Source organism: Excalfactoria chinensis, chromosome 3 (assembly GCF_039878825.1).
Source record: "Excalfactoria chinensis isolate bCotChi1 chromosome 3, bCotChi1.hap2, whole genome shotgun sequence".
In the NCBI taxonomy this organism is placed as follows: domain Eukaryota; kingdom Metazoa; phylum Chordata; class Aves; order Galliformes; family Phasianidae; genus Excalfactoria; species Excalfactoria chinensis.
Genome location: NC_092827.1, coordinates 15,405,605 through 15,419,516, shown reverse-complemented (window position 1 = coordinate 15,419,516; position 13,912 = coordinate 15,405,605).

Sequence of the window (13,912 nt, the reverse complement as noted above, 5' to 3'; positions counted from 1 at the left end):
ATTTGTCTCTGTGATTGTTGCTGGGCACAGCAATTGCACAATGTCCATATAATCCACGAGTTTTCATTTATTTCAATAAAATATTCAGTGGAAGAAAGTAAAAAATTATTACTTTGTCATTTCTATTTCATTCCAGTGATACCAATTTGAAACTCAAGTAAGAGCCTTTGTATTTGTTAAAACATTAAAACATAACCTAGAGCAAAATGAATACAATCATAATTTTGAAGCACAAGAAACAGACAATTAGGAGTTGTAAAACACTGTTGTACATGATGTATGTAAAAAGATTTTCGAATTTATGCAAAATAACAAGTATTTCTGAAATTTGCATTCTTGAGTTTATGAAGACCAAACAGTGAATGTGAGCACAGTGAGGTGGTGGGTTATGCATTTTGGCAGTAGTGACAATGTGAAGGACAAGCCATATTGTGGATGGCCATGCACTACTGTCACACCACAAAATCAAATGCATCTCAATCAGCTCATCTGCACAAGTTAGCTGATTAAGATGGGGGGACTGTGTACAGAGCTGAACATCAGTTTCAGTGCACTGGAAACAATGGTGGCAATATTGGAATATCACATAGTTTGCAACAGGTGGGTCCCATGAATGCTCACACAGGAACATACAGAACCCCATATGCAAGTTTGTCAGGGCCTAGTGAATGAGGCTGAAGGTGTCAGTTTCCTTTATTGCATCATTAACATTAATGAGATGTGATGTTACCAAAATGAGCCAGAGTCAAAATGGCAGTGCATGGAGTGGTGATGTGAAATATCCCTAAAAGTAAAAGTTCAAAACACAGCCATCAGCTGGTAAAATTATGTGCACTGTCTTTTGGGATAGGAAAGGGGTGATCCTTACAGATTTCCTGGACCACAGATAAACCATCAACTCTGACTGCTACATCACCACACTGACTAAGCTGAAGACTTGAACTTCCAGAGTTAGGTCAGGGAAGAGGACAACCTTTCTCTTGCAACACGATGACTCCAGACCCTATATCAATTTGAAGACCACAGGGCACACTGCCACTCTTGGCTGGACTGTCCTACCACTTCCACCACATAGTCCAGATTTGGCACCTTCTGGCTTCCATCAGTTTGTGTTGAAGAAAGATGGACTGCATTAGCAACATTTTCCTAGCAATGACACCAACATAACAGTTGTGAAACAGTGGGTCACCTCCTCCGGTGCAGATTACTATGAATGCAGCATTCAGGCTCTTGTTCATCATGAAAAATAATAATTTGTAGCTGAGAACTTGCTCTATCAGATACCATTACTCTGTTTTTTGTATCTGTTGTAGTTTCTGTGGAAATAACTGGGATATAATACTTTTGGAGTAACCTACATTTAAACAGATTTGCTCTCTTCCAAGAGTCATGCAAACATTAGCTAATATGTCATTGTATTTTGTTTGCCTAGTGAATAAGTACATTTTTAGTACTACAATTTGGAAGATTTCAACACAGATAGAAGAAGCATCTAGTTCATTTAAAAACAAAGTTAGAAGAATATCATATGAACTGTGATCCTTGTTTCTGTCACCATACCAGTCAGCTGTTTTGGCTTTTCTTTCTCTACTTTGTTACTTTTTAAATTTTATTAATGCTTTTTGTTGTTGTTGTTGTTGTTACTTGTTGGTTAGTTTGGTTTTGTTTTTAGTTTAGTAATAACCATGACAAAATTAGTTAGCCAGTCACCACACACCAAACCTACGTTGCTCTTGTTTGTAGCTGGCTGGAAATTGATATTACCCCATAAGGCATGATTTTTTGTTGGATTTATGCAAAATCTAAGACAGAATGTGCAGTATCTCATTTTGACACTTTGCAGTCATTAATCAATGTCACATCGACAGTCACTTTGTGTTCCCCAACATGCTGAAGCACTCTTACATTTTACAATAGCATCATTTGGCACTTCTCTCACACTGTTCAGAAACAAAAGCACTGACAAGCTGCTGCACTGTTGAATAACATCAGAATCACTCACATTCATTGGAGACACTCCAGAGGGTATGGGGAAAGAGATGTGAAGCTACACCAGCTATACTGACATAAATACTTGGAGCTCACCTGATAAACAGCCAGAGGTTCCATTGCATCAAACAACAGTCTGGTTGAATCACAGTCTTACTAACTTGGTACATTTAAATACAAAAGGAAATCAGGAGGCCTCTCGTGATTGTTACCTTGTGTTGGATTTGACTTATTTCCAAGGCCTTTACTGTTGACAGACCTGTTTGTTTACTATACTAAGTACATGCCTATTTGATATCCATTACTGTTACAGGCATAATAATACAGTTTACTTGGTCCTTTTTAGGCAGGTAGGTGGATTTCCATTTTGGTGGTGGCCTAGAGTATGGACAACACCTCTCATATATTTGCAGAAGCACCAAGTGCTTGACACCTGATGCACCCAGCTGGAGCTTTACTACATTAGAGCAAAGAAGTGCCATATTCTGAGGGAGGTCTCTCCAGCGGAAGGGAGACTTTAAGTTTATATACAGAATGCATGCAGGAAGAACTGAGAAAAATTTCTGTCATTGCCAAAATTCAGCAGTTCCCTCTGTAATAGTGGAAAATAAACTGATGATACAAACCCAGAATAACGTTAATGAAGTTGATTTTTCCTCTACCATGGTGGTTTACATGTCATTTATCACATTTGCTTTTGATTTTAGAGATGAAATAATACTCTATGAATGTCACAATGGTAGACTTCTGTGTGCACCTCTGTACAAACTGTCAGCTCTTCATTTCAGTAATTTGATTCAGCCCAGTAATTCAAATTCAGGCAAGAATCAGCCTAAAGCCTGAAATCTGTACTACCTTTAGCTGTTTGTATCTTAATTAAGAAAAAAAATAGTAAGATGAACCCTTGTCTGCCTGTATCTCCCTCTCTCTAACTTTTACAGGTCATCAACTTCCATTTCTGTGGTTTTGCTGGACAAGTTTCCTCTTTAATTATTACAAGGATACAGAAAATGAGTGTCTCAGTTTGATAAAATATTTCAAGGTCAATATCCTAAGAAAATCCTTTGTCTCTATCCTTATCCATGAGAACCTGAAATTGATATAGGTTGTCATAATATTCATGAAAAATATTGGCATTTTTTTTATACACCAAGTTCCCAAAAGTGCAAAGTGGGGCTATTCTCTTCTCTTTGGGTATCTCTGAGAGGGAATTTCCCAACAGAATAGGGGAAAAAAAGAGACCATAAATGGAACTTATGTAAAGATTGGTGTAGAAATTATTAATGGGGGAGAAAAGAAAAGGAAAAAGAAAAAGAAAAAAAAGAAAGGAAGAAGTCCACAGGGCAGAAATGAATGATGTATGATAAGAATATAATGTATAGTGCTGCCAATACTTCTATTTACCCATACAAAGATAAGGATGTCCAAAGAAGCTAATGGATAACTCACATGAAAGTGAATAAAGGACTCTATTTTGCTTGTACTGTGTGCAAGTGCCCTGTGGACTCCCACAGGGTCCTAAGAAAAATGAGGATTTTTAAAAAATCCTATTAGATAACAGTAAGTATAGTGCTAATCTGCATCTTTAGTTCATAAAACTCAGAATCTCACAAAAGACGTAAACCAGCCAATTAAATAGATTTTATTAAAAAATAACTTTTTTTCTAAGTAAGATTTTTTTCCTAGTTGTTGATTCTATGCATTGGTGAATTTGCCCAAGGCACCTGATTCTGGTCACCTCTGGAGAAAAACTATTCTGCCAGATGGATCATTGCTCAGATGTACTTTGACAATTTCTGTGTTCCTAGCTAAAGTCCAAAATATTCTTGCAATCACAATTTTGTCATCACTGTGGGGTTAGAACCCAGCACATTCTTTTTACGCAGAAGTGCATATGATATCATTTCAGATGCCATATGTGTTTAAGTAGATTTCACACTTTCAGTGCAGCAGAATCACATTCAGAGATGAACAGAGACATTTATTTATTTATTTATTTATTTTTAGGGATTTAATTTCCAGAGAGGTCTGTTTTTAAGACCCTAATCCAGAATATCCTGGAAAGTAGTTTTTGCATAGTCAATGTTCTGCATGTGACTACATCTGCTAAGTCTGAATGTCTATATAAATCCTACCCAGTAAGACTCTGAAATTGCCTAGGTGACAGAATAAATCCATCCTGTACAAAATAATAATAATAATAATAATAAAAAAAAAAAAAAAAAAAGTTAAAATTTAGCCTTCAGCTGCTTAAACTTAGTTACTGCATCTTGGTTACTGTGCGCATTCCTGGATTTATAACTATATTTTTTTTCGATGGGAAGACCTCTTGAGTTTATTTTTACTGGCCATCAATTTTCTCACAGGATCAAAATATCACAGGTTGATTAGGTATTAATGAGAGTTCATTAATATTAAGTTTCTGGCTTCAAAACCCTGAACATCTGTGATCTTGTAACTTAGTGAATTTTGAGCACCGATAAAATCTTTCTTTCCAATGAAGCTTATTAATAAATAATTGAGCCATGTAATTTATCACTGTCTGTATTATTATTTTGTAGAGCTTAGGTTGCATTATAAATCGACTTCTAAGAAAAAGGTAAACTGATTCACTTACTTCAGGCCTTGCCTTGCATTCTGACATATGGTTCTGCTTAAACATGTCCATGTTTGCAACCTAGAGTTGACATTTTTGGCACTCAGAATAGTGTCTTGTAATTATGCTAAGTCTAGAAAGGAGGATTAGCTTTTATAGCAGAATTCATAAAATAAAATAAAAAAAAGTTTTAGTCAAATTTATTGGCTGCAATGAGCCCTCCAGAATGCAGACGTCTGGTCTGGTGGAACTCAATAGATTTCTGTTTGCTGCATGTGCTGTGGGTGCACACACACACTTGCACAAACGACCATTTTATGAAAGCATTTGCGTGTAATAAAAAGTTAATTTTTTTCACACTTAAAATCAGCTTCACCACCTGCAGTGATTATCAAGCAAGCTTCATCTGGTAGGTTTTGAAAGTCTTTTTTTTTTCCTTTCCCAGTCCCCCCCCCCCTTAAAATACATTGTGTTTGTTGCACTGGTTGCTTGGCAGAGCTGTTTTTTTGAACCCTGTCCAGCTTTTTCCATAATTCTCACCTCCATGCAGTTTTGCGGAGCAGCTTGCAAGTGCTTTATTACAGATTCAAACAGCAGCAGTTGAAAGAGGGCAAGGCAAGCTCTCCTGCAGTCTGCTGTGAGTAGAAACCATCACTTATCAGCCGTGAAAGGCACATTCCTGATAGCTGAGTGTTGGTATGAAACTCTGACTTTTATCTCCTCACCAAAAGGGAAAGGTTTCGTTTGGGTTAGCAAACACCAGGCACCTATTTCCTTTGCAGCAGCCTGCCTCAAAGCGCACTTTAACTCCTAGTGGTTCCCCTGGAAGATCGGCTCACCCACATGTCCATCATCCTCCTGCATCTTCACCCTTCTTTGAACTCTCTGAGTGAAGAAATAGCCAATAGTAGTTTTGCTGCTTTTTCTGTACAGTTTTAATACATACGTCTGCATTTTGAAATAGAGGAGGGACAAGTTTTGTTTGGTGGTCTTACTGATTTTTTATTTCTTTCATTAGTCTGTACTTTCCAAACTGCCCTATTAGACACTGCAGGGCAAAAAAAATACCCAAGATGACTACCCTAAGCAGTCATAGAATAGCATGAACTACCAACTCTCCCTTTGGGAAATAATTATCCTACTATTTATAGAAAGAATTTAGAGGAAAAAGGCTAAAAGTTTCAAAGATTAAAAGCTTTCTTTCGTTGCTTTCATTAGAATGGCCCTTTGGATGAGGATGAAATCCCATCGTTACAGGCAGCTGTCACTTGAGATCAGATTTTCTTTTTTAACCTCAAACAATTACCTTCAGCACCCAAGCTACGAAGATGCTCATTGTAGGATCCCCACTATAGCCTGGCACCTCTCAACAGCCCCTGTGAGCAAGTCTGTGCCTCTTTCTTTTGATCATCTACACAGGAAATGAGGGCAACCTGGCTCCTAATTTAGATGCCTAGCTTAAGAGTCTGTAATGACAGGGGGGATTAATCTAGGCCACCATTTTTAGCTGGAAATGAATGTAAAAAGGTGGGAAAACAGAAGAAAAACATACTAGGAAAGGGAACACAAGTAGCAGAGACCATTCTGCTGTCTCATCCTGATAAGGGAATGATTCTGCTTCTCTCTGTGTTAATTGTGCAATATCTGGTGATTATCTCAGACGGTGATATAAAATGAGGTGTGATTGTTTTGATTTCATGTAAGTGTAGTTATCTAAGGCTTAGGATGCATCAGTAGTTGCAGAAGAGAAATTGAGCTTAGGGATTGTTTTTTTCCTACATGGATAGTAGAGGATATCAGATAGGGCAGGCAAAAAGTCTCCTTAGAGATAACTTTCTTTTTTTCTGTGATGACAGAGTTATCTTGTGCAACTACTTCAGACTGCTCAGTTAAACTTTAGATTGCAAAAGATAAGCAAGTTAATTCCTTTCCAGGTCTGTGGATCCCATATCTCCAATGAGGAGCAGGGAGGGAAATCCATGTCTTTTGAGTCCTAAACTGTGTCCTGTCACTATGACTATTTTTATCATTATTTTTGTGTTGGAAACAAATAAATTTTGCCTATATCCTTTAGGTTCCCAACTGCATAAAACACGTATTATGTTTTGTTGTTTTTTTTTTCTTCCCCTCCCCCTGTAACTGCTAAACATATGTTTAACCATCTGGCAAGAAACAATCAAAACCAAGCAAACAAGGTGTCTGAAAGTTCAAATACACAATCACTCATACTTCTCTACAGCTTTTCATACACAGACCTGAGTAATAGCACAGTAATGTAGAATGAAATAACAATATGAAAATTAATTAACATGCCACACAAGGCAGTTTAATGTTCCCATTTAAATAAAGAAACCATAACAAAGAGATTTTCTCTCCTCTTACTATCCTCTCCTGACTATGATCTGTCCAGGCTATTTATTTCAGGCTATTAGTTTTCATGGTCATATGTTATCCAGGTCTCACCTGTCCTTCCTTTCTCCTCCATCTCCTGAGTTTCCACTATGTGTAGTAGCCATTTGAGTCTGCAAGGTGCTCTATGTTGCTTATTCTTTCTCTTTGGTCAACTTCCATGATAGCCTGTCTTGCACCTGCAAACATTCCTTGTTTGCTGATGAAGCTCTCAAACACGTTAAAGTCTTTCCTGACATTCCTTCCTCAACACACAGAAATTCCTCTACAAGTGCCAGGAAAGACATGAACTTGTCCTTTTAGTCAGAGTTTTGTATTCCAAGGTTTTACTGAAGAAAAATAAAACCGAGTTGGAATCCTTCTGGGCCTTCTAGTCTCCATGGTCATATATAAAACTAATCAGAAAATCAAGGATAATTAAAGCAGTATCAGTAGAGATCTGCTTCTTTATGTAATTGTGAGAGGAAGAGATTAAAGCAGTTAATCTCACCAAAATTTTGTTGACTCTCATTTTCCTAGACTGATTCTGCACAACTTTATCTGATAGAGTAACATATTCCTTATTCAAACAGTTGCAATGAAATCAACATACTTGTTTGCCTGTTTGTTTTGTTTCACTTTTTAGGGGTTGGGACATGCAAGAAGTAGTGATTAGAACTTCACTTCCTAATTATGAAAAACCAGTGCAGGAAGATGTGCAGGATGGGACAGATATTCACTGCTGGTTTGGTTTAAGGAGTATGTTGTAAAAAAGTGCTTTGAATGTAGAGCATTAAACTGAAACAGAAACAGGCTTCTTAAAGTTATTAGAGTGCAATGTCATTTTGGGAAAAATTTATTCCTTTGTCTGAAAATGAAACATACACCAATAATTTCACACTCTGCTCTGAATGTGCAGAATCCAGATCTTTTTCCTCCTGGAGATGTTCAGCTCTGTCACATTCAGCTGTCAGAATTTACTGATGTGAGCAGAACAGATCTAAGCAAGGCCTTCACAGAATGAGTTCCATACACTGCTTCTGGAACTGTGAAATCAGAAAGAGGAAGGGGAGAAAAGCAGATTTATTTTGTTCAGTATTGTTTTTAAGGCATTTTATCTTTGACCTTAAAATTCATACCCTCACTCTTGGTACCTCAGCAGTCAGCCAGGACACTGTACTCCTGGGCTAAGGAAGATTCCATCAACTTGTCTGCAGTAATGAAAATCTCTGGTGGAGACCTTCAGAAAAAAGTGCAACAAAGAGTTTGCACTACTGTGATTTATCCTCCTGCTTGGCACTGGTTACTCATATCAAAGTGGATTTGTCTTAGACAAGTGTTACACATTTCTTGTAAAAATCTACCTTTCAAGCAAGGCCAGAGCTGATGGAGAGCTCATTCAGTATGCCCCAAGTTGTGATCCAGCCTCACTTTACCCAAGATGAATGCAGAGCAGTGTGTTGGTCAGACAGAGCCCAACAGCTTTATGACAGGTGATGAGTCCATTTTTGTAGTCCAAGACATAAAGTGTAGGAAATTCAACACAACAAGCAAATCAGTACCAACATGATTTAGAGAAATCTGATCTTACAGATGGTATAAGCATGGTTTACTTATTGACTTTTCTGGTCTACTTACTATGATTTGCATATAATCTGATAAAATGGAATATTTTTAGAATATATAGACTTCTTCTTTTTGTCCTCTCCTGAGAACAAACATCTAAGTAGACTATGAATACCCTGCAACACCCTTGCTAAAAAGGAGAGTTATTGCTGGATTTACCTATGGGAGATTAACTAGTTGGTGCCAGGCCAGAGGAAGCCTGTGGCTGAGCTCTGACCAGCACCCAGACATCCTGAGTCACAGCCCAGCGCCTCAACCACAGGCCAGCTCTGTGCTGACAGACTTTTCTTGGTAGCAAGCCCACATTGCTGGAATGCATTCCCTGTAGAAATGCAATTAAGTATGTGCTTGGCTACTTTTAAAAGAGCTGTAAAGCCCCACCTCTCTGCCCAAGCCTTCCACTTGCTAAATCTCCACTTCTTGTTTTACTAGCAAGGCTATAGGCGGCTCAGTGGCTGGTGTGGAGCTATTTTTATGGTGGTAATGTCTCACTCACTGAAAAAAAACCTCATTTTTACAAACGAATAAATTCAATTTGAAAAAGAGCATGTTGACAGCAGAAGATCTTGTCATTGAGACAGGTGCCAACCAGACAGCATCTCTGATCTGTGGGATGTGAGCCCACCCCATTGTGCCTAGGCATTGTCACTGCCAATGGACGGCTTCTGCCAGGTTAACAAACAAGGTATTATTTGTTTTGAGATGTGTCAATACAGCTGTCCTCAGATAATTTATTTTGTGGATAACTATTTTTACTGCATTCTGATATTTGATAAAAGGGTTATCTTCAGGAAATGGGAATATTCATAAGATTAAATTCCTGTGAGTCATAACCTGTTATTTCTTTACAAGAGAGTAGAGTAATACGCTAAATTAAATGTGCATGTCTCTCAGTAAGAGCTAGTGTTAATTTTTACTTCTGTGCACGAGGAATTAGATACACTCCTCCAGTTGTTGTCCAGTCAAGCCTTCCTATGCTGAGCTGAAAATAATAGCATCTTGAAGAGAATATTTATTGTTACTAAGCCCCTTTAGACATGGAAAGTAATGTAATATCTCTTCAGTAACTGTTGTTCAGAATATCTGAGGCTAATCGTCACACTGATCAGAGAACATTAGGGTGCCAATCTAAGCCACATTTGGTTCTAATTAACCTTTTGCTTTCTCTTCTATACTTTAAGAAAAGAATTCTCAAGCACATTTCGTAAACTTAAATCTAGTCTGCATTGTTTTGTTTTACTAATCACATTGATTAATGATGCCAGTGTTCTGCTAGATCTTTCAGTCATCCTTGCCCAAAGTGCTTTTCTCAAAAGTACAGTTTTGTAGACACTAAATATAATAGGTAAAATATCACTATATATGCATATTGTATAGCTCCTGTATATATTTGTATTTGTAATCAAAGGAACACATGCATGCATACAATTCATATGCAACACATATGCAAAGCAGATCACACAGAAGAAAATATATTTAGCAAGTAATGAGCAGCCTTCCTTTGCAGATCCATAGCAACTTCCATCTGTGGTAAATTAGAAGATATTCTAAGAAAAGATCCTGCATGAGTTTTGTCAGAAGAAGTTAGTTTGGTTTGCTATAAAACCAAAACCAGAATGACATGCAATTGTTGTTGAGTGGCTGGGTCATTCCTAATGCTGCCTTGATTCCTACAAATATGAAAAGGAACTCTGAAAAAAGAGACATCACAGCTCTGTGCAACTGCACTCCTTCTCTGCCATAAAATGATATTAATCAGGGTTAGCCTGAGACAGCCTAACCCAGGTCAAGGGATTCTGGAACTGCACAGACATCACTGCAAGCTGCCCTGAAGAGGCAAACTGGCCCCTTGTTTATATGGCAGTGAATTTTGGACAACAGGGAGGTCAACAGACAGAATATTGCTCAGTTTAGTGTTAAAATATATTAAATTATGCGATTCTAAGGTTTTATGTGAAATACATATTTTTAAATTCTTCCTTTAGATATTGCCATCAGTCTTTTGCTGGATATTTTATATTTCTTAAGACGCTATACAAATTGTGTAACACCACTTTGGCTACACTTCTGTGATTATGGATGTGTAATGTCCTTTGCCCAGTGCACATTGCTTTGTAGTCCAGAAGCAAAGAGCTTTCAGCTGACATAAAATATGAATATTGTTACCGTTACTCATCTCCACAGCTGAGGTAATGCACAGTCATGGCATTTACTGTAGGCGCTCAATTTAGCCATTTTGAAAATACGTAATATGCTTTCACCAGAGTGGAATGATCTGAGTAGAACGATCCTCTACAGTCCCTTTAGGACTGAAATCCAAATATGCAAACTCAGTTGCTAACCATTAAACAAAATTCCCCAGGCCCTCTTCTTGCCCCGCAGCCCTAATGTGCTTCCCCTGCCTGTTTGTCGTAGAGTTTGCAGAGTCCCTCACCAGAGCTCAGAATTTCTCTTTTAATCCTTGCAAAACCTTCACAGGACTGCAGTGAGCATGTGTGTGAGTGTGGACAACTACAGAAAATGCTTTAATTCCAATATATTCCTGTGAACAGAGCAGCTGCAAGATCAGGTCCACAGAGAATATCACGTTCAAATATTTTACATGGAAGAGATGCATTACATAGCATCAAGGGAGTGATTGTCACAAGGGAAGGTGCATGGCCTTCTGGCTACAACTGGACTTATCCTGGGAGCTACAGTGAGCTCTGAGCCCAGCTGCAGAAATTTGGGATGGCCTTGCCTCATCATTTCATTGTCCTGTTCATCAGCTCTTGGCTTGCAACTCATATACCTCCCACACCCTTTTGGTGAACTGGCTTTGTACAAGAGAGTATATATAGTTCTGCAAGTAATTGTTTTCTGATATATTTATGCAATAATTCAACATGTTAAAATCATAGGGTCATGGTAATAGTTTATTTGTACTTAATAAGATGGTATGGATTAGACTGATGATGTTTGGACAGTGGCTTGAAAATATGAAATACATTAGAGAAATGTTTTAAAGTCTGACATTACTGTTTTATATCATACCCAAGCTTCTCAAAGAAACAATAAGCCTCCCAAAGGTGCAGGGAGCCATATCTTTGAATAGGAAAGAAATGTTGAAACCCTTCTTAGCTGGTAGATTAGCAAACTGTTTCAGTGACTCATGGTATAGTCAGAAATACAATCCAAGTGGAGTAAATCAACCCCAGTCAGATTTCAGTGATTTGTCTGTGTGTGGACTACAGTACAGCCACAACTTGGGCTTCTGAGAAACTTTCAGAATATTTTAGGACCTTCAAAGATACAAATCTTGTTGCTATTGCAGTATTAGGAACTACAAAAAACCTACTTTCCATTTATTTATGGATGACTAGTTTATACCTTTACCATGCTCATATGGTATACCCATTCAAAATTTCACCTCAGCAGGTAAAGCACACCTTCCTGTTCCTGTGCTGCAAAAAAACCAAAAAAACAAAAAAACACAAAAAAACCCCAAAAAAACAAAAACAAAAACAAAACAACAACAAAAAAAAAAAAAAAAAAAAAAAAACAGAAAGGAAGAGAAAGATATAAAAGCAAATACCTTTTCTGTGGCCTATTTGAAGACCCACATAATTAAGTAGTTAGCTTTAGACACATGCTTGAATTTCCATCATGAGTTTAAGGACTTTGTTCAGCTGAAGCTGATGTGAGTCAAGAAGGCAAAACATGGCCTTGTTTAAGCAAGCCAAGTTATTTTCCAGCATGATGTCAGAAGGGACAGAGTTAAAATCTGCCTGTGAAAAAACCCAGAAACCAAGTACAAGCTACTTCCTATTGGTGTCAGGTCAGTATTTTGGATTTCAAGTTAAGATGTGGTTTCCCACACCCAGCACTGCCAAGCACCACTGCTTTTTTTTATGGGAAAAACCTAGCCAACCGTCTTTCCTAGACTATTATAGAACTTGAAAATATGTTTGCTAACTGTATATAACTATATATAAAACTCCAAATATATAACCCTAACCCTAACTATATTTATCATTTGCAAACATACATACATATATATATATATATATATATGTATATGTATATATGCATACACACAAGTGGTAAACAGCCTTCTGATGCCCTGAGGCAGCATCTGATTTATCATCAAGAAACTGCTCCTAAAGCAGACAATGACCAGAAATGAACCTGAGGTTTCTGAAAGCTTGTCTCTCTGAAGTCAGCAATCAGGTGGTGGAAAGCATCTAGAAATGACCTCATTCAGCATCTTGTATTTCACCATGAGTCTGGGAGCTCCTCTTCACAGCAGCCCAAGGAGCTAGTTCATCTTAGAAAACAAGTAACCGCTTAGGGTTGTGTAATCAAACACAACAACTTAAAATATAATAACAGTATTTAAGTCCAAATTGTACACATAACCCTACAGGGACCTTTTACTGGAAGCAATGGAGTGCTGCTCAAGGAATCTGAGCACAAACCCTCCCTCTGCCACATGTTTCATGTGTGACCTTGGAAAGCCAGGTAACCCTCTGCATCCCACATCTGAATTATGGGCCCATGTGAGGACTATCTTCTGCTATTGTAGGAAGTCATATAATGGGGCTTTCATCATTATTAGGGACTCCAAACCCTCTGTTCTCAAAATGGAGTCTTCCCCACACAGGAAGTTATCTGACATTTTGCAATTACTTTCTGAATTCTGACCTGGAACAAGAAGTCAAAGTGCGTTTATTTCTCATCAAAGAAATATTCTATATGTTTAAATTTGGAAATGTCAAGTAATGTATTTGCACCCAAAATCGTCAGATGTTCTGAGATAATAATCCAAAACTCATTTTTGACACTCCAAATAGATTCACTGAAGTACAGAAATATCACTCGGAATCAAGGTTTCAAAAAATATCTCAACTTCCTTATGAAATTTTGTTAAGAAATGATTAAAAGACTTTATTGTATCTATCTTTTATCATTGGAAAGTATAAACTTTTTTTTGCCAGTACACATGCGTTTCTCCAGGGGGGAAAAAAAAAAAAAAAAAAAAGCATAGAAATGTTCTGCTGATGGGAACAATCTTCATGAGCTTATTGAGAAGAACTCTAACATAGCACATCTGTAGTTCCAGAAGACAGACTGAAACAAGACCCTTGTGATCATAATTACAGTTTGGCAGTTTTAGAACGCTGGAGAGTATTACAGTAAATGCACAAAAATCTTTCTCCTTGTTCAACTTTATCTAACCTTCTCTAGTGTTGTTAATTTATAACCTGCAAGAATGTTTTATATTAGCTATCTTCTTTATTATTGTTGACTGGTACTCAAAGTGGCTGAATATCT